This window comes from Pseudochaenichthys georgianus, chromosome 8, assembly GCF_902827115.2.
Source record: "Pseudochaenichthys georgianus chromosome 8, fPseGeo1.2, whole genome shotgun sequence".
Taxonomy (NCBI): domain Eukaryota; kingdom Metazoa; phylum Chordata; class Actinopteri; order Perciformes; family Channichthyidae; genus Pseudochaenichthys; species Pseudochaenichthys georgianus.
The window spans coordinates 30484291-30510265 of record NC_047510.2 but is presented as its reverse complement, the minus strand read 5'-3'; the positions used below and the strand labels follow the sequence as shown (position 1 = coordinate 30510265).

The window sequence follows — 25975 nt, the reverse complement described above, 5'->3', positions numbered from 1 at the left end:
CCTCTTGAGTGAAAGTGGTTGGACCCATCCATCCACCCCCCAGAGAAATAATAAGTTTAGCTCAAACTTTGTAGACAAAGCATTTTTGTTTAATGGAAACAACATTGTTAGGAGACCAGGAAAACGTTTAAACAAATGGCGATAAATACTACTTCAAATGCACTTTTCACCTCGATATGAGGTCCGTAAAGACAAACTGAACTCTGACTCAAGTATTTCCTTCAGCTCTTCTGTCTCTGAAGCATTAACAGTCTTCTAGGTCAGGCAACTTTATTTATATAGCACATTTCAACATAAGGCAATTAAAAGGGCTTTACAAATAATGAAAAACATAAGGAGGATTAAGATACAGTCAAACAGAAACACATCTTAAAATGACATTTAAATACAAGATAAGCAGTCAACTTTACATATAACAGCAAACGTATGCATCACATTCATGCTATAGTCACACATGTCATCTCAATATGGCCGAAAGGTCTTAATGTTTTCTGACGGATCCAGATGTTTACTTGTCTCGGATCGTGAGCCATGTTAAAGTCTGATGGCGATCTTGGCGTGATGCCTTTGAGTCATGAGGGAGAAAAAAACGTAACGGCATGGAAGAAAATGTAAAGGACATTTTAAGGCCAGAAACATGCATGCAAAAACATCTAGTGTTATTTACTGGGGAATTAGTTATATTTGTTGTCACTACTTGTTGTTCAAAGCTGACTATCCCCTACTCTATCTATCTGATCTATCAAAATCTAAGAAGCTTTATTGACATGTCCATATCAAAAACACAGTATTGCCAAAGCACGTTGTACAGAGTAAGACAGTAAAACATTGAAAACAATCATGTCAGACTCTCTCACTGTCTTGCTGTATGACTTCCTTCTAACAAACAACTTTAACGCCTCACCCTGAGAAAAGTGGATCGTGAGTTCAGATAATAACGTGACCAATTCCTCATTTGTACTGCTGCAACTTTGTTTCTCAACAATTGTCCTTTACAATACTCAGCACCTCGGTTTTAAAACGTATGGGCGTTGTCCAGTATTAACTGTAAGGTGGAGTTGCAACAAACCCTCATACAAAAAACATGTTTAAGGGTGTTAAAACAATCACATGACCTCCATTTCTTGCCTGATCATGCGCACGTTTTCTTTTTCATTTCATTAAAAACAGATATTCAATGAGGAACTGTTGCTATACTTACCCAAAAGTTTGGCTTGGGCCCAGACAAATTGGGAAGACAAGAATGAGACGTTAAAAATAAGAATTACGCTTCCTCTAATTCTTAGAAACAATGAGGAACTCGCCAATCAACTTGCTGATCTGTAGGCTACATATCTGACTGACTACCTGAAAAAGCAAGACGTCAAAAGTGGTGACAGACTGTATCTGTAGTGACGCATGACTTACATACATTCAAGTTTGTTATTGCAAAGGGCAGTTCATGTGAAAATGTGGCACACAAGTCACTTTACTTTAAAAGATTGGACACAGGTCCCTCTTCTACTTCTTACTCATGCACGGGGGTGTATTTTCATATTTTTCAGCCATTGAATTGTACCTGATTGCATCATAATCATACAATAATGCATCAATAACATGACTTAACAATGTAATAATATCATACAATAACGCAACAATAACATGACTTAACAATGTAATAATACCTTAACAATGTAATAATACCACTTTCAATATTCCAGGCAGCAGATCAGTGCCATTTCAACCTCAACCTTGCCATCTAGTGATCGCATGCTACAACTGCTGTTTAGTATTACAGTAAAAGCACACCTCTGATGTAGATGGATGATAATAAGGACACAGATATGCATGAAGCAGATTATATATTTATATTTGTTTTTTAGTCCAGAGTGGTGTCAAAGAGCTACATTCCTACACGCCACACAGAATTGGACAAATTCACAGGAAACACGTCCAGTGCCAGGGGTTTGTTTTATCTAATTATGAAATACCTCTGGGGTTTTAAAATGGTTTTCTGTGTGAAAGACTTTATCTCGCTTTTTTGTAAATCCCATCCGTCCCAGAGACCGTGGTTTCCAAATGAAATGTCACAGCCACAGTGCATTTCCATGTAAGAAAATACATTCCTAACTATTCCCTAAATATTTGAAATGCTTTGCCGATATTGTAGCAAGCCTATAAAAAACACGCCTTCCTAAATACAGATGTACATTGATGACGTACCTAAGGATCCCTAAACAAAAAGGCATTTGGATTTGCTTTTGATCAAACGGGATAATCTCCACATATAAGGTTACAAACAAACTGCGTAACGGTGACATGGCTTCACGAAAACACCGCTAAGCTAATGTTATCGTAAGTCGGACAGCTTCAAAAAACATTGACTTCGAGACGTGGAAACAGGAAGTGTCGCTAACTCATACCCGGGTTTTAGGACTCATTCCTTCACCACTTTATGGTTATCTGCTCACATGCGCACGAATAACTTCATGGTTAAAGTGCTAACCTTATTTCTCCAAAGAGTCATTTTCAGAGCTGTTGCTGTCCTACTTTGTGATCGATAAGAAAGACGTGCCATTGTTAAATCTTGCCATGTGTAGCTTCAACAGCGCAGCGTAGCAATGTATGGTCTCAATTAGTTTTCAGACTGATTTTACAGATACATACTTTTGCCAATGTTGTGCACTGCCAGTAATTAGCATACACACTTTTTTTGAGAGATGTCCACAGTCAGGGAAGCATCATCATGAAAATACCGTTTGAGGGTCGAAAACTGATTTCACTTCAGATAAAAAAGGAATCTTATCCACACACCTCTCACATCATGAATGGCAAATACAACAGGAAGAGGTTTGATTTCCACACAGCTCATCTTAAAGTCTTGTATCCTGCATTGAAAACTGGTGTTTTAGGGGAATCAAAACAGGTAATGAATACAAATAGCTATCCCATATTTAATGAATCAGGGCTGAAGGCATGTTCACACAGTAGTGATCAGACCAATCTGTGGTTATTTAGTAATAACGCTGATTCCACCATTACACAGCCACCATCTTGCTGGTGTAAAATAAACTACTCTTCAGGGCTAATGAGAATGTAATATAAATTAATGAGATCAATAGTGAGTGTTTCAGAGGGAGGGCAGGAGCAGGAGGTGGCAGGGAGAAAGTCAATTATTGGAGTCTTTATTAGGAAAGACATCGTCCAATAAGAATACATTAGAGTAATTATAAAGTAGTTGTAGTTTAATCTGAGCCGAGTGCTCTGCTCTGATAAACAACTGGTGGAGACACGTCTAGCGCTCAGCCTCCTGTCTCATTAACTCTGGGCCTTCTCTCTCTATCACTGGGCGGGCACACACACACACACACACACACACACACACACACACACACACACACACACACGCACACACACACACGCACGCACACACACACACACACACACACACACACACACACACACACACACACACACACACACACACACACACACACACACACACACACACACACACACACACACACACACACACACACACACACACATACACACACACACACACGATGCTATTACCGTCACAGCACAGTTGCCTTCCATTACTGCCTGTTTCCCAAAATCACTTCAGAACAATGAAAGCAAGTCTTTGGAATCGTATTGAAATGTTTTCCCGTGTCAGCACTGTTGCATGCAGCCATTTATATGACATGAGCACTCAAAAGCATTCACTTAACCATGCATGTAGCCTGTGAGGATTGACAGTAGTGGAGACACTTCTCTGACAATTGCTGCCCCAGATAGTTTAGAGAAAAAGTCTGGAATCCAAAAATGAGCTGTTTCTGAATTAATAATATGTGTTTTTTCGCTGTTTCTTTGAGATTTTGTTCTCTCTCTTATATTGCCAGTGGCTGTCCCTAACCAATCCGTACCGGAAACCTGATTTGTGCTGCGCATGTGTGAAGAGGCAGCTACTTCCCATGATACTGTTGGAAGTATGTCAATGCCATTCAAGGCAGTTTCTGGGATTTAAAGGTCACCTATTATGCAAAATCCACAATGAGCTGATCAGATTTTGGCCACTTTATGATGTCATAACGATTTTTTTGGCTTGTGTAACCATTAGCCAATCACAAACCAAGGTAACCCCGCCCCACCTTATCACCTGAATCTCCTAGCACCATTAGGCGGGTTCACACCAGAGTACTTTTCCCCATACCTTTCCTGTTTAGTTCCGTTAGTACCCCTTATGTCGCGTTCACACCAAAAAGAGTACTTAGTGCCGGGAACTTTTACCCCCATTTTTAGTGCCTGCTAGAGAGGTGGTACCAAAAAAGTACCAATTTCTATTGGCTGGGCAAATTGCAAACCACGCCCCGTAAAACTTCTTTGAAGCCGCCATTGTATTTGCTGGCATTAGCATTATTAGCATTAGCCCCGCGCACCAACGGAGAGAGACTAACTTATGGCAACACAAAAAAAAAACATGGGAGCGGTGGAGCGATGAGGAGGTGTCGGCGTTCTGGCGATTTACTCGGAAGGCTTCAGTAGAAGCTGCTGCCAGTCCCTTCGGGGGGCAGTATACGCCGTGAAGTTGTTTGCGGCCTGCCGTGGGGAGTGGCTCCTTATTTTCATCTCAAGTAACAGACGGAGAATCAGCACTTTTGAAACAGGGCTGAAACAGAGGGGATTATGGGTAATGCTGCAATGATCTGTTTGGTGTTTGGAGCCAAACACTTCAGAGACATGTTTGTATCTGAGAGCTGTAATATATTGATGAAAAACAGTATAATAGGGGACCTTTAAATTAAACAATGTATACACATGCTCTTGCACTATTTTATCTGTTTTATTGTTTTATGTCCTATATATGTTGCACTGTTGGAGGAGCCTGTGACCTAAGTTTTTCTTATCTACACCGTACCTTGAAACTTGAAAATCATTTGTTTGATTGGTTTTAAAAAACAAGTTCACATTCTGGAGGCTGTTTTAATGACAGGCCAGCTTAGGGCCAGCTGCTGCTGGTTTAGCAGGATTTAGTGGAAAAGGACGGCCATTTTCAGCGAGGTGTTTAAACCGCTAAGTAAAACTATTTTTAAAAAGGACACAAGCAGTCCCAGGTCTAAGCTCTGCCAGCATCCAACCTGATGAAGTGTCCTTGAGCAAATTAAGCCTCACCTTAAGAAAATGAATCCTCGCCTTGCTATTTCCAGATGACTGCGGGTGACCCAGACCTCTGACATGGAATATAAAAAAAGATTTTCTAAAGCATCTCATCTTCATTACCGCTGGTCCTATCATGCCCCTCAGGTCCTACTGTGACGAATGACTCGACCCGTAAATCAGGAGCTTATTCCAATAAGCATGTCCTCGAGGTGCTTCACATCTTCAGTGCATTCAGCGAGGGATTCATTTGCCTGCAAAGGTAACACAGTCACAGAGCGGGCAAGTCAATCAGATGTGAAAGACAGAGTGACTAATACACAAGCAAAGTGAACACAAACACATGCAAGGAAAGACACAGGGTGACCACAAGGAAATTATGACAAAAAAGACGATGACAAAAAACACCCCAGAAAAATAAATACGAGTAAAGAAAGGCAACACAACCAGAAAGACACAATAAAACCTCCCCAAAAGACTGTGAAGAAACAAAATAGCAAAGTGGAAATGCATGTTCTGCTACCAAAAGTGAAATATAATTCTCTGTGAATCAGATCCGCTCCAAATTTCAATGGGTTCCTCCTTGGCCCATGCTACATCCTTCCAGGAAAATGAGGCCAGTCATTTCTCCATAAACCTGCTGCCAAACAGAGCCAGAAAACTCACTGGCAGAAAGGACAGAAATACACATCCAGAACGACTACAAAAGGACAAAAAGCTTTCATAAAGAAAGCCTGAACAACCGAAGATCCAACAAATCTGAAGCAAAATGACCTCAAAGAGATGCAAATAGAAATGCAAAGCAACGACAAGAAGACACGACTATAGAGAGAAGGAAGAAAGGAGAGAAATGAACACAAACGCCTTCAAAAAGTGATGCAGTATGTTTTGCGTCACTTTTAGTGAGTCTTTACTTGTCCGTGCCCAGAGGCCTTTTGTTTTATAATCCGTCCATGACAGTAACTTGTGTCTAGGTCGCGTGTATGTCACATTGTACCTTCACAGAAATGTATGAAAAGCACAAGACAGATTCCTCACCTCCATTCATCCTCCTTTCTTCTTTCCTCTCTTGCTCTTTTTTCTTCGCCACCCTTTCATCCCTGAGTGCATTCAGCCAGAGGCCAATCTGCTCCTCTTCTTCTGCTCTCCACGTGGCCTGCAATGCCCTCTATCATTATCACTGCATAGTTTTTCCGTAGCATACCACTTACCACCCAATTCGTGTCTCTAAGGAAACTCGCTGAGCTCTCATTTCTTCACCTTTCTCCGTCTTCTGCTTCCGTAAGTTATGGCTCCAAAGTTAATTGCAACACGGCAGGATTGTATTACAGTGTGATTTATTGGATGGAAGGACATTTTCTCCACTCTGAAATTGATAGTCTGCAGGTACAGGTGCATGTGACGGCTGGTCCAGGGTGGCTGAGGCCTGCGTTCATTTCTAATCATGTTTTTATCCTTTAAAAAATCATTTAAGTTGCACACTGAGAGGCGACAGCGCTAAGGCAAACATTTGGTTATTAAATGTTATCCCCGATAATATGATTGTTACTGTTTCTCTGTTGCCCTTTACATTTCCATGGCTAGTGCTGCCGGAGCGCCACGGAAAAACAAGATGCAGTTTGCAGTTCACATTACGCTGCTTTCACATGACACACGGTACAATGACTCTGCGCTGAAGTGTTTCTATGGTTGACTAGGCGCTACTACTACTACGGCTCAAGATAGTCTCTGAGCGCTGTTCCCAAAGTTGAAATTATTGACCTTGTGACCGATGACCTATTGACGCGCAGCCAATCAGATAACTGCTGTATGTAAAGGGTCCTTTCCATGGAAACCAAACTTCACTGACTGTTTTTTCCGCAAGGCTCTGCGCCCAACCTTGCAGTCAGCAAAGAGCACATCTTGTATAATGTGAATGCAGCTTAAGAGGTCGTACAGAAGCCTTGATCAATACGTGCTCAAACCTCTTTTTAACGTACACGAGTCTATTGGAATTACGGCTGTGCCCGGAGTCGAAAAGAGGCTAGGATGCGCCCTGGTCCATCCTGGAAGGTCTCCTACATCAAAAAAGCAGAATATGAAGTATCCAAGCATTTGATTTGTGTGAGTGGCTATCTACGGAGCCCCCTAGGGGACATGGAGAAGAAAAAAAATAATAATTTGAGAAAAAAAAAGTTGTGAGATATCGCAATACTTTTGCGAGATCTCGCAAAACCCCTTTGCGAGATCTCGCAATACTTTTCATTTAGTACTTCCTGGTCAGTTCGGCTGCTACGGCAACACAGAAACCACAACAATGGAGTGGTTCATCGATTTTACTTTGAGCTTGGCCTTAAATATAAAGATATAACATCAGGGCTTGGCAATAGGCACGGGTTTCACACATAGACTGTATATATAAAGGGTTTCACATAAGTGAAGACACCTCAAGAGAACACTCAGAGCGAGGGACATGCACGTTCCTCTGAGCTGAGTTATTGACAGATTCGAATTTCGCAGATCAATTCTCATGAACATAACGTTGTAAAAATACAAACAACATGACTTTACAATCATAGCAAGGTAGACAACGAGCTACAGAGTCGTTTTTATCAGAACAGTTCGATACGCGCCGTCATCCGAGCTAAACATCAAGAATTGGTCACAATCTGCAGCTGGAGGAGGGAGAGGAGTGCTTAGGGACCGTCTACAAACTGCAACGGGGTTTTGCGAGATCTCGCAAAGGTTTTGCGAGATCTCGCAATGTCCCCTAGGGGGCTCCGTAGCTATCAATGGCGGCTGGTGGAAAATATTTTAGGTGGGGCTGTAGAAATGGTGACCAAACAATGGATGCTCCCCCGGTAAAAGAAATTGAGAAATTACCCCTTAAATTATGACTTCTGGTGATGTTAGATTTTTAAATATATTTTTTAATTGTATTTTTAATGACAATCTAAAATGTGGGAAGAGGGGGGGCTGTGCCCCTATGGGCCGGCCGCCACTGGTGGCTATAGCCTGCTGTCATTCTTAAGAAATCGAATGAAGTAATTACCGGAAATCTGAAGAAGTCCGGCACATTTTAATCTCTCCGATCATATTGTCCAGTGAAAAATTAACTGTAAGCACAATTTAAGGCGTATTAAAAATACTCTGAACTCGTAGTGAGGACAGTGTTGATAGTGCTGCAGAACAACGCTTCTGTGGAATAATATTAATAAAAGGGGCCGTACACATGCTGCCCTTTTGCATGCTTAAATCCACTTTAGTCTAAGGCATCGCTGGGCACTGCGTTCTGGCACTGCTCGTCACATGCTGAAGGTTTATCATTCTTTTTCAAATGCTGCAGGGATTTCAAGTGAAGGAGCTTTTTATACTCTAAAGCCGCTGTGGGTAGAAACAACACTGTAAGCAATTCTGGCTAAAGAGTTTTGATTGACATTGGTTATGTAATGTCGGGTTGGGTCAGAGTCGAGGGCACATGTTCAGTCCGAGGTCTGCCCCTTGTTTCTCTTGTATTTCCTTGTGGCGATAAAATGACCGTACAGTTGTGACACAGTCAAGAGAGCGTTGTGTGCTGAGAGCTTGACTCATTTCCAACAAATTAAAGCGTGTGAACAAACAGTACTGGTTTCTTTGAATGCTGTACCTTTTCTGCCTTCTTCAGTCGGACTCTGCATCCTCCCTCCTCTCTCCATCTTTCCTCTTCCTCAATTCCCTCCTCCTCCTCCTCCTCCTCCTCCTCCTCCTCCTCCTCCTCCTCCTCCTCCTCCTCCTCCTCCTCCTCCTCCTCCTCCTCCTCCTCCTCCTCCTCCTCCTCTCAAACATCACACAATCCCCTCCTATCCCAATCCAGCGCACCCTCACTCTCTCTCCCTCCCTGGTCCTTTATCTGTCTCTCCCTCTCTTTCTCCCCTTCATCTCACCTCCAGCCAGCCAGAGGACCCTCCTCCTCCTCCTCCTCTTCCTCCTCCTCCTCTTCCTCTTCCACCTCCTCTTGTATCGCACTGCCCGCCTTCTCCAGTCCACTTTATCTCTCTCTTTACACTTCTCACTATCTCCGCTGTCTCTTTTCTTGTATCTCTCTTCCTCTTCATCTCTTTCTGTCCTTCACTTCTCTCCAGACGCCAGAAGCTTGCAGGCTTTCCGGTCTTCCTTCAAAACTACTGAGGATTCAGAAGCACTGTCCCTGTCACTGGAGGTAAGTGTCTACAAATGTCTCTGTGTGTGTGTGTGTGTGTGTGTGTGTGTGTGTGTGTGTGTGTGTGTGTGTGTGTGTGTGTGTGTGTGTGTGTGTGTGTGTGTGTGTGTGTGTGTGTGTATGTGTGTGTGTGTATGTGTGTGTGTGTGTGTGTATGTTAGTGGTACTCTACATTGCATGCATCCACCGCTGATTTAAAAGGAAGAGTAAGGGTATAAGCTGTTCCGCAGTATATGGCAGAGTGACATGACTGTAAGAAGATGTATACAAGGCACTGCTGGATGACGGTGACGGTGTGTCAGGGGAAAAGTGAATTCAAAAGCATCGGAAAAGAGGAAGGCTATTTTTATTCAGCACTCACAGTCTGCATAAAAAAAAGACCAAAGAGTTCAAGAAGAAGGAGAAACGGAAACCAGGGTGTGACAGAAGAATTACAAATGTGTTATACAGTAGAGCAGAAAACAGAGTGAGAGAAAAAATTCAATATTTGAGAATGGGATGCTGAAAGCAGCTGCATGTCTACAAACGCAGCGGTGCCTGCCTCCTCCTCTGCTCCCGTAAAAATCCCATTCACAAACAGGACCTGGAAACAGGCGATGGTGATTGGTTCCCAGAGCGCTGTGTGAGAACAGACCCAATGCATTCCTGTGCGGGTGATGCTTGAATGAAACTGCAGAGTATGCGCTTGTTCATTAATATTCACGACACTATGCTCGTTATACATTGATGTTACGGAGGTGACAGATGTTTAATGACATCTGAATTTGTGGGTCCAATATTTGCTCAATGACAGATGTTTGGACAGTGATTTTGCTACAGACTCAAACTTCTTCTTTTTTTTGTCCAAGTCTTTCTCCCTCATTGCGTCATTCTGTTCCAGATTGTCGTCCCTTTGGCCGCCATCATCACTGCCATAATCTCTCTGCCTCTGCCAACCTTCTTAGATTAACAGCTGTGCAAACTGTGATGTTCTCTGCAGGCAAATTAGAAAGTGACATTGGTTTTGGGAAGGGGGGGGAGGAGCTGTTTGTGCATTGAATGTATAGGGCAGGGAAGGAATGAGAAACGGAAACAGGTAAGAAAGAGAGGAGACAAAATGCATAACTTCAGATACCTTTACAGGGTGTAAAGTAGAGAGGGAGAAAGGCAGAATTTGACGAAATAAATTGATTTGATTTGATTTTATCAGTCATACACGTTGAGGATCCTTTAATAAAACGCTTGGAAAAAGGCACCCCCTTACTGGCCTAGTTTACGTTCAATAAATGGATATATGTAGATATTTTAGTCAGGACCAAAGGGTGGATAGATGCTGCTAGCATGACTGCAAACCATATACATATTAATACAAAAATCTTAACTGCAATTGAAAGAGTATAACATATTTTTGGAGGACATTATAAAAGGTAGTTTGAAATAAAGTGTTATGTACAATAAGTAGTGCATGAAGTGAACGGTAACTAATTTCGCAGTTTAGGTGCATTACTATAGAAAATGCATGGTCACCTAATTTCAAAATCCAAAGTTTGGTGTAGCGGGAATAACTTGTACAAATGGGCTTACTTGGAGATATAGCTTGGAGCCAATCCATTAAAGTCTTTATAAGGAAATAATATAGTTTGTAATTGTTCCTTGAAAGCATTGGGAAGCCAGTTCTAGTTAAAGTCTGATCAGCTACATTTTGGACAAACTGAATATGACTTAGTGCCTTTTTACTTACAATATTCCAGTTGGGATAAACCTCAGTCTTGCCATTGTTTGATGGTGAACATGATCAAATATATTCAAATCAGTCTGTTAGGGAAGTCAAGTTTAACAAAAGACATACTTGTGTATCATCTGCATATTTATGAACAAATGGGAAACATGTAAAACAATAGGGCCCAGAATTGATCCCTGAGGAACACCGCAAGTACGTTTTGTAGATGATGAAATAGAAACCAGTCTGACAGATCGGATCGAAGATAATAAGGGAAAGAGATTGTGAGATGTGCGGGAGAAAGAGTAGCAGAGAGGCTAGATTATAATCAGCCCCTGAAGGGAATAGAGCATAAAAGTAAGTAGCCATTATTGTTGAATAATACCATAACCATCCACACACCCTCTGGATCTTCTCTCCTGCTAATCGCATTTTCTCTCTCCACTATCCAACCCATGCATCACTTGTCCACATAAACGTTATCACCACTTCTCCATTAGATATAAAAGTCAGGCGTGATGCATGGTAGCATATCTTCTCCTGATTTCATGGGAAATCATTGATTTAACGAGCGTGGAGCTCTGCGGAGTGTGAAATACCCAGGTGTGATATAATGCTCCTGGGGGAAGAGACCTCACAGTGTGGTGATGGTGGTGGTGTGTGTGTGTGTGTGTGTGTGTGTGTGTGTGTGTGTGTGTGTGTGTGTGTGTGTGTGTGTGTGTGTGTGTGTGTGTGTGTGTGTGTGTGTGTGTGTGTGTGTGAGACAATGGTTTAGTATTAGTTGTGCAATGAAACGGAAAGAGGGAGAGACTGGTTAAAGTGTGGAAGAATTGTAAGTGTGTGCTTAGAGCTGTTCAGTACTGATGCTGGTGTGTTCAAATAAGCGTGGAGTACCAGTGTAGCAGACATTTCCGACTTGCACCAGTGGAATTGGGACAGGTGGACTGGGAAAGGTGTTAAATCACCATAACAGGCATAATAGGGGTTCGTTCAGCATGTGTGTGTCAGTGTGGGTGAATTGACAATTTGTGATGTCGTTGAACCTATTTAGCACTCTGATTAACTTACGTGCTCAACTTAAGTGCTGCTAAATACTGGTTTAAGGTGGCTCTAGTGGCCTGTATGCTAAGTGGTTGTGTGTGTCTACACTACTGTCACAGTACACGGACGCAGTGTCCATTGTGTTGTGTTGGGTTCAGGATCAGATCACTAACATTGTTGTCAGCAAATTTGCAGAACTAAACAAAAATATTCAAGTTAAAACTGGAACAACAAAATACCACCACCTGGATACACTTATTCCTATAAGGAGGTGTTAACTTATGGGAAATGTGTTTTCTACCACTGTACCCCTCTTTTGTAATGTGCTTTCTCTTGCCATTACATGTGGGGAGGTGATAAACTATTTTCTCTGTACTACCACATCTTGACTCGTGATTTTGTCTTTTATGAGGCCAATGAACTAAAGAGGGCTTGCTCCAATGATTTGTGTTAAGAGATTGCGCTAATGCGACTGAGTCCTTAGACATAATGACTGTCATTAATGGGGCATGCAGATATCTGCCCTGATGTTATCGCAGATTAGAAATCAATCTAAAAGTGTGAAATCATTTAAAAATAATGAGGTGTAATGAAGGGTCATTTTGAATATAAGAATCTCAACTGGCTTAATTTCCGACTCGTTCAAATTACACTAATGTAAAACAAAACTGAGAATCTGCTGCCATGCTACTGTATAGTTCTGAACCTGCTAACCTCAACATGCTACTATGCCTACAATGACAAGGTTAACATGTTGATACCATCTTACATGAGCACGTTAGCTAATATTTGTATGAAACATCGTGCCAATCGTCAAATAGTTGTTAGGGTTAGGGTTTGGTCCAGAATCAGATTGAAATATCCATTCAATCGAGTGCATTAACATTAACATCCACTACACACTATCCATACTGTACATGAATGTAAAGAAGGTGACAGATGTTTAGTGATTGGATAGTGATTCTTCTTTGTCAAAGTCTTTCTCCCTTATTACATTATTCATGGTGCTGTTCCAGATTGTCATCCCTCTCCCCCTCCAGCATATTAGCAAGTATAATGAAAACCATTAGCGTGTTAGCTAATATCTTCCAATAAAAACGTTTTTCTTTTAACCAAAATCATGCCAATGGTTGTTGGGGTCAGGGTTTGGTCCAGACTGACAGGTCCAGGTGACAGAGGTTTATTAAAACTGCATTTTTATTTGTGGATCAAATATTTTCCCAACCAATTAATGTTTGGATAGTGATTTTAGCTTTTTTTTGTTCAAGTCTTTCTCACTTATTGCCTTATTCTCCACGCTGTTCATGGTTGTCATCCCTCTTCCGCCATTGCCATTTTCTTTGCATGTTCATCGTCAAATACTTGTTTGGATTAGGGTTAGGGTTTGGTCTACACTCAGATGGAAATATGTGTTTGAACCAACACTGCCATTCTTGGAGTTACACAGCTAGCATGGCTAAATATGCACTAAGGAACAGAAACACTCATTAACAACAACATGTCTTTTCAAAACTGCCAATAGAGACAGATCCTTGTGTCTTACTACCTTTGCTGCATTGTACAAACCTGCATTCAGAATTGATGTGGACCACAAAACCAAGAAAAAATATATAGTGGTGATTGTGTGTTGGCATTGATATGTGTGTGTGTGTGTGTGTGTGTGTGTGTGTGTGTGTGTGTGTGTGTGTGTGTGTGTGTGTGTGTGTGTGTGTGTGTGTGTGCGTGTGTGTGTGTGTGAGTACAGTATGTTTCTGTGTAGTCCTGTATATCTCAGAGTCCTTCTCCTACATTGCCAATTGCCCTCTGGTTGTCAGTTTTCTCTGCTCTTCTGTTCATTGTTGTGTGGAGGCATACCGGGGAATGTGAGTGAGTAGGATGGAAGCCTCTCAGTGGGCGGACTGGATTGGGAAAAGTAATTTTACTGGGAAAGATAGATGGGTGGTTGTTTGTGTGGGCTTGTTATCAAAGATGAGAGAGTGACGGGTCAGTTAAATGTGAATTGTCAGAAGGAGGCACGGTGCTTATGTGGGCAAACATCCATGGAAAGATGCACCCTGGGAAATGGAAGTGCTTTCTCTGGTGAATTTCTTCAGATCTTTTTTTTTTTCATCTCGACCTTGATTTCTTATATTTCCTCTGTTCCATTCTTTTTCTACACACCCTCAACCTTTTGTCTGCTAAGCATATGGTCCACCACTTAAAAAGGTTGTCTGGATAATTAAAACACCGTACCCAGCCACGGCACAGAGGTCGCTTCGAGACAATTTGCATTTGGGCTGATTTAGTCATAAAAAGCCCAATTAACCTCGTGTTCAGGGCTCTTGTTAAAAGCCATTAATTAAAACACAGATTTCGATATAAGAGAATGAAGAAGAGAATTTTTTTTTTGCTGAGATTGAAAAAAGACGAGAAAAACGGAGGCCATGGTCGCAATCAGATACACTCAAGCATGATTTATACTACAATTGCCTACCGAGCTGCATTCAAAGTCATATAGGATAATATCACTGACAATGCATGATATACCATAGCAGTACGGGTCATTGGACAATGTCCCGCAGATTATACAAATAGGCTTATAGCTGCACACACAGAAACACTGTGCACTGATGCAGGGGAAGGCAGATCGAATTTCACCTTATCACATCCACAAAACACACACACACACACACACACACACACACACACACACACACACACACACACACACACACACACACACACACACACACACACACACACACACACACACACACACACACACACACACACACACACACACACACACACACACATACACGTTAACATATAATGATGTGCATAGACAGAAGGCTGTGGCAAACCGGCTGATGGTGAGTCTTCATCGTCAAGGTCAAGGGCAGATGTTGTGCGAGGCGTCTGGAGACGTCTCGATGATATGCAGGACGATCGGTTAAAAAAAGAAAACGTACCTGATGCAGCAGGTTCGAGGCTTATGTGTGTGTGTGTGTGTGTGTGTGTGTGTGTGTGTGTGTGTGTGTGTGTGTGTGTGTGTGTGTGTGTGTGTGTGTGTGTGTGTGTGCAGATACTGGTGTACCGTTGTGCCAAAGTGTGCAAAAGTCTTTGTTCTTGAGGGTGGCACCGAAGCCGTAACGGAGCCACCCGCTGATAAGGAATTATGAGCGTTAGTTGAGCAGCATATCGAAACATCAGATGTTGTGGTATCGATATTAGCCAGATAGGATTGAAGCAGTGTTCGGACAGATAGTGTTCAGCTGGACTTTGTAAGTACAATTAAAAGCGTCTCAGATGTTGTCCTGCCCAATCTTGGCGACATTGCGATATCTGCATTACTCTATAATTGCCTTTGCTTTAAGGATGCTCCCTGGAGAACCACAGTATCTTCCCTTTTGTCAAATGTTCTTCAAGCAAAGCACATCTTTTCCTTGAGGGAGGACTCAGGTCCGAACGATTCTTTGAGCCAGCGGTGACAGGAGTATTTTTAGCGAGGTCAAAGAGTTGATACTTATTTTAGACTGTCACAGGGGTCAGTCCACTTCCAATTAGAAAACCCGTGACCTCTTAAATTAGATCATTAAGGAACCCAGATGGGAGAAGGAGCGAGTATAAATGGATTGAGACTTTTCTTATTTCAGCCCTTGATCTTTTCCGTTTATTTTTAGAAAAGAACAATTAAATAGATGATGTGACCCATTTTATCAAAGCCACTTAAACCCTCTATCTTTGGGGAGTCATGGTATATATAGAGTTTAACTGTTTCTTAAAGAAGTGAACGGTATTTAAGGTTAAACAATTAATCGACAAATGTCATTTTCTTCTGTCTTGCGCACCATCATTGCAAGTTACTTTTTTACTGGTACTTTTAATGTAAGGTTTCATTACAATTACAGACACTATAGTCTTAACTCTGAAAGTCCACCAATCATTCATACAAGTTCTCAACATATCTGCACCTTTTTGTTACATATACTGCTAACTTGTTACATGATTACACTTCCACCAACATTAGATATTTGGTATATGATTTTTTACTTTCTTGATAAGAGTTTTTTGCATGACTATTACCCTTCTTGTTCTTGGCTGGGAAGTCATGGACCATGGATCTTTGGTTAACAAGCACTACAAAAAGTTTACGATTCATAAAATATGCCATTATTGTCCTTGTGGAAGAATCTCCGCACAAGAGCTCCGTACAGCTTCACACTTTCTCCCAGGCGTTAATCTTTTGTCGTGTTCTTAAAGGTTCAAATCAGAAAGAAACTTTGCAAAAATGGAGCACCATTTAAAATGATTTACCTCTTCTTACTCTAATGTTTCAACGGTAGGATTATCCAAGGCGAGAGAAAAGTTCTCGGCTCCTAGTGCGACTCAAGAGAACATTTGGAATATGCAAAGAAGTTATCTTGGAGTGGCTCATGATAATGTGGAGCAACGAAGTGTCAATGGTCAGATTGAATCGCATTATCAACTCGTGCAAAGCCGCATTCGTTATGAACAATATCCATCAACCGCCCCCGAGTGTCACATCCAGCCTCTCGACCCTCAGGAACAAAGGCCAGGGAAGTTTTCCTTCCATTTATCGCTTCATACACTTTCTCTACGCCTTTTGTCTGACCTTTATTTTCAATTCCCTGACTCCACATTTAATTTAAGTCGCATTCCTTATCCCATCACCCATACTCTCTTTTCCCCGGTGCAATCTCTGCATTATCGCCTACTTTGCTCTGCTCGGCTTTGGGTTGAATGATCCCAACAGAGTGTTGGTCTATTTCGTGCCGCCTGACTCTAATTCATGCAGAGAAGGACCGGAGACAGGAGGGAAATTACAGAAGCAAGTGATACCCAACTAATATAGTGTTGTAGTCTTATAACATTCTCAAACTCACATTAGACGTTTAATAATAATATGCTGCAGAATCAGACATATTCTGCACATCATGCTTTCTTCACATCCTTGCACCTACATTACCCACAATGCAGCTGAATCGGAGATTTGGGTCTGTATATTAGTACATTACATTACATGTCACTTGTTAGACGCTTTTATCCAAAGCGACTTCCATACTCAACACTGTGGACAATCCCCACAGGAGCAATTTGGGGTGAAGTGTCTCAGGGACACAACGACATGCTGACTGCAGTGGGGTTTGAACCTGTGACCCCCTGATCACAACACATATGCACTAACCCACTGCGCCACACGTGCCCCTAGTAGAGCGTAATGTAACCTCAAGCTGAGATTTTTTTCGTTTCCTGAGACTTGTAAAGAAACTTAAAGTGCCAGTATTTTTACCAACCTAGCGCCTACATTACCCACAATGCAACTGAACTGCCAACAGTTCTATCTTAGATATGGGTGTATAATGTTATTATCGCACAACGCAACCTGAAACATTGATTTCCCTACCTTTGTTTTACTTCACAATTCCCGTTAAGAGAGGTAAAGCCCAAAACAAGTGGATTTTCCAATTTACTTCAACTTGACTTATCAGAAAAACACATACTTTGCAAAAAAGAATCCAGATATTTCTTTTCAGCATTGCCATTTTATGCATTAACATTCTGAAAATGACTTCTCTACAAAGTGAAGAAACCATAGCTTCGTACAATTTTAGTGGATGTCTTTGGATACCTTTTGGATACCTGACCATCATTTAAATTAAGAATTAGTACACAGAACGCATTTGCGAATACTAACACACTCTGTGTAAAAGTCCCTTCCTCATTGTCTTATATCAATATGGAACACTAAGGCTCTATAACTCTGAAACACAGCCAAGAAAATGATTGAACTTGTGTTGTATTTCTCTGTGGGGCTGTAAGCAATAAGACACATCTCAAGGGTTCAAATACTGTGATGTTTTCATTCAGATTTCATATCAGTGATCTGATCCAGCACGACAAAAATAAAGCCGGCATCTGAAGCGACACTCAGTTACAATGTTTTCCCCATAATGCGCTCCATCACGAGTCCCATTCACTTTAATGGCATTTTCCATCTGGTTTCAACACTTTAGACGTTAGGTTGGAGACAGGTTGTAATATTGCTATCTAGGAAAGACTTATAGCGAACCTTTTGTCACCTGAAATACACGTTACGTTACATGAACAGAAGACCTGCTCATAGAGGTGGTATATTGTTGGCAAACCATTTAGTCATAGAAGTGTGCAGGACTCTACCTCACATCCTCCCCTGAAGATATACCTTGGGTTGGTCTTTTCTATCTTTACCTTATGAATGAGTGCACATTCATTTCCTTCTTGTGCAGATTCCATCCTTACCCACTTGCCCTCCACCGATTTGCCATCCTGCTTCCTTTCTCTTGCTTCGAGAGACGGCTGACCCTCGCACACCGGCCTGGGGCGATTCCTCGGAGTGTGGAGCGAGTGTCGGGGTGAACACGAGAGGCTGAGAGGGAGAGGTTGTGAAGCGAGGGTCTTTGTGCATGTGTGAGCAGTCAGAGGTGCTTCTACTTGAGTAAAGGATGTGTGTACTTTTGCCATCTCTAGTTGTGTAAATGTGTAGAACCCTTCTTGAAGCGAGTGTCTTTGTGTGTGAGCAGGCAGCTACTACTGCTGTTAGGGTTTTCTCTGCTGCAAGGTCAATGGCGCTTCTACCCCCCCCCCCTCCTCCTCCTAACATCGCTCTCTCACTGCGGGAGCTGCTGTCAGTGACAAGAGGATGTCAGCTGCTGCTGCTGCTGCTGAACAGGCATCACTGCCGGGGTTAGAGATGCAAGCCAGCGCACACATACTGGCAGAAACTGGCATTCACGTGCACACGCATGCATGCAGGCCAGCGTTGCTCAATCGCGCTGATGCAGTTTCGCTCAGTACGCCACCAGCGCTGAGAAAAAGCGCATTCACGGGTGCTTGGGTTGATGCGTGGATTTCCATCCCACGTACTCTTCTACTCCGCCACACACATCATTATCCAACTGTGAGGAAACACGTTCAGACAATTCGAAACATCCACCAGCGCAGTCAAGTCGCGTGTCAATATACAATGTGTGATGATGAAGACAATTCCATGGATGCATTTTACTCGAATGCCTAATTGCAATCAGATGCAGAAATGAGAATTATAATTAAGACATTAAGTGGATCAGCATTCTCTCCATTCACTCAAGGTCAAACTGGCCTCTTAAAGAAGGAGAAACAGATCTGCTAACGATGAAGACGAACGGCCCCCCGGACCTTATGTCCAATGAATTTAAACAACTTCAAACTGTGACTTTAACAACCCCTTCCCCCCCCCCCCTCCATGCGCTTTCCGCTCGCATCACAGACGTGGTCCAGAATACAAATTGTGTTTTCCTTTCTTTTTTTTGGGAAGCTCATAATGCTGTAGGCCAGCAGAGAATGGGAGACGGGAGCGAATGCGTCCCACCAAAGAGAAAAGGGAGGCGACAACGAGGCGGTAAAGCTGCTCCACAGACAAACAGCCGAGATGAGGTAGAAATAGAGACAGGGCGGCAATATATAAAGACGGATGGAAGACACCGGGAGAAAACATACAAAGACAAAATGATGACAAAGGAGCCTGTAAAGGACGGGCTGTTGAATAGCCTTCAAAGACCTGGTTCATTATTTGTTCAAAGCATACAATGTCTTCCCATAATAATTGCCAAAATCTGCATTATGCTGCAGAATGGGGTGTTGGTTCTCGACGGTATAAGTGACCCTTTCATATAACACCAAGTCTTTGATTCCATATTTAGATCTGAAGTATCGATCGCTGGATCTATGACTTATTCCCTGTAACATAACACAACCCTTATTCACTGAGTGTGCACTTCAGATGTTCAGAGCGTGCTGCAAGACATTTAAACTTCAATATGCAGCAATACCTAGAGAACTAGTTAAAGCAAGAAACTCTGAAATAACATTTGTTGAGCCCTGCTTTGATCTGAGAATTGTTATCTTTGAAAACTTTGAGCTTTTCCACTTTAAACCAGATGTGTACTTGCGGCAATACGTTTGAATTGAGTCCCACCGCAGACATCAATGGATTTATAGTACTATACATAACATTAAGCTGTCTTTGGCTCTTGTTCTGCTGTAACAACGTACATGTCCCCTCTGTGCGACTAATAAAGGGATTCTGATTCTGATAGTACGTGATTAAGTCGTATTGTGCTATTCTCTTAACAGTAATTGTTTAAAAGCTGGAACTGTAATTGTAGCGTGGTTGTAGCTCACATCAGCTAAAGGCCTGGCATGTGGCGCAAACCCCGCAATCAAATGGGCCCATGGGATTCACCGAGCCCACTTTCTCACAGTCGAAAAATGTAGCATTCCAGAGATAAAGTATTTGCACTTGAGGAAACAGTGGTGCAGTGCAGACGCGTTCTGCTTTGACCTTGTTTACAGGACTTTTTGAATGTTTTCACAAAAATGTACCATTACTCTTCTTTAGGAACAGAGACATCGATATGCCCTCAGTCCTGCTACATAAACCACCAATACCCAGAACACTAATGGCGCGTTTCCACTACACGGCCTCGCTCGTTAGGACTGGCTCACTTCGTTAGGACTGGCTCGCTCGTTAGGACTGGCTCACTTATGGCGCGTCTCCATTGCAGTTTAGGAACTGGGGTAGTATCTATAGTAACGCAGTGTAGGCGGAGCGATCGGCTTGTTGTTGTCCTTCACTACGCGATACTCACTCTTCATCTTTTCCCCTACACTGCAAGACAGTCCTCGAGTAACCGCTTCCGCACATCAGTGTAGAGACCTCCTGAAATACTTTCATATTGCGAGCTGTCCCGTCGAGCTCCCGCTGGATCTTGTCATCTGCAATAAAGTGTAGGAACGTCGTAACTTCCTCGGCGGACCACGGCGTGCTTTTCTTTGCCATTTTTGTTGATCCTCTGTTAACAAAGATACTGTTTATAAAAATGCTGCAAGCTTCGCTATATATATATTTATATGCGACGATTCTCTCTGACCAATCAGCAGTCCAGAAATGGGGCCAGAAAAACTGTGAATTAGGACCCGCTAGCCGGTACTAGGCCAAGTGGAAACGCAACCAAAAGTGGGCCGCTGACGTCACAGCCCTCTTAAACGAGGCTCCGCGCTGTAGTGGAAACGCGCCATAATGTCGTTGAATTGATGCAGTGCTTCAAAATTTTTTTTTTAAATAATGGGAAAAACAGTTTTTTAAAAAGCTTTAGTCCCTTGGTATGGAGGGACTAAGGCTCAACATATACTGTATCTTATGTTTGGTGATGAAAAAGAGAACTCCTTGGTGGTAAAGATGTGTTCTTCAGGGACTTAAACTGAACTTGGATGGAAGGCGAGTGGATACTGAGTGGATACTGTGCAAAGCATGGAGGCATCAGTATGACTGGATGAGCAGAAAGCAGGTCACCAAATACTGTGGTTCCGTGACAACCACAAGTCTTGTGATATACCTACAGTGGCAGCAAGGCGCTTCCCCTAACCAGGCACTGTTGTCTTATGCCCCTCACAGACAGCAGGCAGTGAGTCAGACCTCAGAGTCCATCAGCTCTTATTAGAATCAAAGGAAACGGACCTGTCTGCCACTCTGTCCGCTGGATGGGAGGGTGAATACTGCCAATGCTCCACTCGCCATGGCCCGCTGCAAAAACATTAGAGGAAACAAAACTGGAGCGGCGAGGGAGGCAGAGGACCGAGGGGAGGGCATCAAAAGGCCAGGGGTGCATTTTGTGTGTGTGATTGCGGGCGCCAAAGCCTCATCTTTTTTGTGAGTGTGCATGAGTGTGACCACTGCCCTGGAGGAGGTGTATGAGTAATACAAGAGCCATGTGACTTTCTGTGACCCCATTTCAAACACACACACACACACACACACACACACACGATTTGGTCTTCTCCCTAAACAAAGCCCAGCCAGACTGGACTCCATCACTTGAAAGCAGCTGAGGGAAAATACACGTCCTTACATTTGTATCCTAAGCGACTTACATACATTCAGTACTGTGGGGTGAAGTGTCTGTGGGACACAACGACATGCTGACTGCAGTGGGACTCGAACTTGCTATCCCCTGATTCGAAGTTGAGCGCACTATTCCACTGAGCCACAGCCTCCCCCGTCCATCACACTGCTGTGAGCCAGCCATGCGTGACGAGGACTGCAGTATTTTCGGCTGGAGAGACACCCCGGCTAACAAACAAACACACACACACACACACACACACACACACACACACACACACACACACACACACACACACACACACACACACACACACACACACACACACACACACACACACGCAGCCGCACAATGAAAGATAACACTTTTCAACGTGTCTTACAGCTATGAGTGTAAAACCGGAGAGGAAATAGACAATAAAGGTGAATATCTGCAGCCGTACGTGATGTTACTGTAAAGTTGCATCTTTGCATTAATCCCTGAATGTCAAAGACTATATTATAGGTGAAGCTTTTAATTTCCGTGTGTGTGTGTTTTAGCTGCTCCAGTGTCTGTGACCAAGCGGCAACCTCCATGGCAAAAAAGTTATCCAATGTAGAAGTGCCTTAAGCATCCGTTCTAACGGCCAGTAAATGGCACCTCCAATGGTTGCAAAAATAAGTCAAATTGAATAGAGGTCTATGATTAAAGGACCCCACATGTATCTTGATGTGTTACCTTAGCGACTGCAAAACGCCAACTCACGGCTTTAACACAGCTGTGCAAAACCCAATGGGTGACTCCTGGTAGCTGCGCCCACCTCTTAAGAACAGTTAAGCAAAGCTTGTTTCAAACATGTGCTTCCTCTTCCTGCTTTGACTCTTCTGGCCATTGCCTGGTCCATCCATGATCCATTCACTAAAGAGTGTGCAGTGCTTGTGTTTAGCAGCACAATGGCTTTCAGGCTCTTGCTTTGCTAAAGATTCAAACAACAGAACAAAAAAGTGAAAAGGACGACGCGGCACAATGTCAGAGCAGGAGTGATTACTCTGACGGACGTGCAGACTGCGGGACGGTGACACAGACCACAGGGAACACTTAAACACACACCTCTCACTGTCAAACTCAAGGACGTGTATCATATGAATTGTGTTGGTGAAGCAAAGGACACGCCGTCACATCCTGCTCTCAACCAGCGCATTTTAGACTCAATATTCAAACCCGAGTAAGATGCAAGGTTGATTGGCTCCTTTTACTTGCGGTTGGTTTAGGTATGTTAACCGTAATATACTGAGTGTGTTAGCCCCTTGAAACACGTGCATGCTGTCCAGGATGTAGCCAATGTCGAATACAAATTGGTTGCATCCCCCACGCGACCGTCAAATGGATAAAGCAAGTACAAAAGATGAATACAACCAAATTCTGTCTACTTTGCTCATTTATAACAGGCCTAACAAACAAATAGGACACTATAGATGTTTTCAAATGTTGGGGGCAGGCCGAATCCATCCATCCATCTTCTCCCGCTTATCCGTGGTCGGGTCTCGGGGGTAGCAGTTCCAGCAGAGAGCCCCAAACTTCCTTTTCCCTGGCGACATCAACCAGCTCTGACTGGGGGATCCCAAGGCGCTCCCAGGCCAGCGAAGAGATATAATCCCTCCACCTGGTCCTAGGTCTACCCCTTGGTCTCTTCCCAGCTGGACGTGCCTGGAACACCTCCCTAGGGAGGCGCCCAGGTGGCATCCTAACTAGGTGCCCAAACCACCTCAACTGGCTTCTTTCGACGCGAAGGAGGAGCGGCTCAACTCCGAGTCCCTCCCTGATGACCGAACCTCTCACCTTATCCCTAAGCGAGACACCAGCCACCCGGCGGAGGAAACCCATCTCGGCCGCTCGTATCCGCTGCAGGCCGAATGCAGTCGATCAATAATTTAAAGAACCCCGATTATGCTTTTTGGGGTTTTCCCTTTCCTGTAGTTTGTTATATAGGTTTGTGTGAATGTAAATGGTCTGCAAAAGCTAAAATCCCAAAGAGAGTTTCTCTCCCACACAAAATGTTTTTCCTATAAAAGAATACTGCTGGTTCTGTGGTATTTCTCATCTGATGCCTGCACTGCGGCATCAATTGAAGCGGGTCCAAAGATGCGCGTCAATTATTATAGTCAGTGCATTTGAGGCTTTATTCCATAAAAAGTCGTTTCTCAACCTTGACATCCCAAGCTCATCTTCTTTATTTCTGCTCATTGTTTCTTTTCAGTGAAACATGTTTGAATTTCACATGTTCTTGACCCCAGAAAAATTGGTTATGCTACGACACAGAGAAAGTCGTCTTGTCAGCTAGTAAACTACATTTTTCTCAGAAATACAAAATAATTAGCCATATAATCTTATACGCTTGACACAGACTTTGTAAAACTGTTATGCAGCTAATGTGTGGACGGGATAAATAAGAGATTTAATTGAATATGTGTGCATTGTTTAGCTGCATTCCACAAACCTCTTTATCTACTTTGCACAACTGGACTGCTTAACAATGGAGCTATTTCCATGTTGTGATAAATGCAGGCAGCGCATAAATCCGTCCCTCAAGTCACACAAATATCAATACCAAAAGTAATTAACTCAGAAATTCTCCTCGGCTCGTGCAAATGTCGCACTGATTCCCACCGTGAAAGATGACTTCCATTCAGAAACTCCCATTGAGATAACTATAATTCTTCATCTTTCCAAACAAGCTATAATAGTCATTTCTACAGCTCATTGAGCCTAGGAGCAAAATGATGATGGCGGAGTCTTGAAAACTATTGATGTTTTAATCGCCTCGATGAATTAATCCGTTTGGAACGAGGGACATAGTGAGAAAAGGAGAGGAAGCGTAATGGCTTGGAAGAGGACCCAGTGGACGAGGAGATGGCATGGAGTATACATTTGTCACATGAAGACTCAAAAGGACTGGACCACGCGTATTTGTGTGTATCTGTGTGTGTGCTTATCGCCGTGTTTTTGCATATTGATGGGAATCATGGACGGCCTTAATACAAGTATACTAAACAAGCCCGTCTATTAGTCACACAATGGACATCACTGTTAACCAAATCAGGCATTATAGCAACAGCTTACTGGCAAAACATGACAGATATTTTTCTTGGAACGGGGAAAGAAACAAAAATGCTGGCAGCTCAGTGTGTGTGTGTGTGTGTTTTTGTCCTGTGGTAATCATTCACCACACCTGGAGCAAAGGAGCCCCTCTGCTGCGGCCAAATGATCCTGCCAGTGCGTGGCAGGGACACAGGAATGGAGGATAATAAATAAATGGGATGGGGGAGATCAAGGACTTAAGGGAGAGAGAATGGGGGAGACAAAATGTGCCAGGAGAGAGGATAATGTGACTACATAGATGTGTGTTGCTAAGAGAAACTAAAGCACGGTAAATAAATATAGTATATAAAACATTTACGAAAAAAATTGTTGGGTGAGACGCTGACATTTTAGCAACGTTTACATTTTTTGGGGCATTTTGCCATTCGAGAAATTATTATTAAGAGAGACTCTTTTGAAGAATTTCCAAGGGACTGGTCCCCTAAAACAGGTGCAGTGATGATTAGGGTTAGGTATCGTTTGAATTTCCACGATTCCGATTCTACTTTTCGATTCCGGTTCTTAACGGTTCTCGATTCCGATTCTTTGAGGGGCAGGGTAAACAAATGATACATGCTTCTTCCACCAACAAAATTACATTTATTCGAGAAACTTTTACACAGGTTAGTTTAAAGTAATATTCACATGAATCAGTCTGTTTATATTCACTGCTATGTAACTTTAACCTGAGAACCACTGCTACAACAGTGCAACAGTCCAACTTTTAAAAACAGTTCTTGTTGAGAAAAACAAGCATATCTGCCTTCTCAGGCATACCGGGAAGAAATGTTTGAACATTTTGAAGTAAAATGCTTCAATCTGGTGCACACGCAGAATTACTAGAGACTAGATCTAGGGGGTACAACTCCAAACACCCAT

The 25975-nt window shown here is 42.7% G+C and overlaps 1 protein-coding gene across 1 annotated transcript in view; it reads left to right on the top strand.

Annotated features, from left to right (window-relative positions):
• Window positions 1-9019: 9019 nt before the first annotated feature.
• The window catches only part of pvalb6 (parvalbumin 6), a 53022-nt gene continuing 36066 nt past the window's right edge, over window positions 9020-25975 (top strand). Inside the window, exon 1 of the mRNA XM_034089357.2 lies at window positions 9020-9316. The gene's annotated coding sequence lies outside the window, so the exon portion shown is untranslated. The remainder of the gene's footprint in view (window positions 9317-25975) is intronic.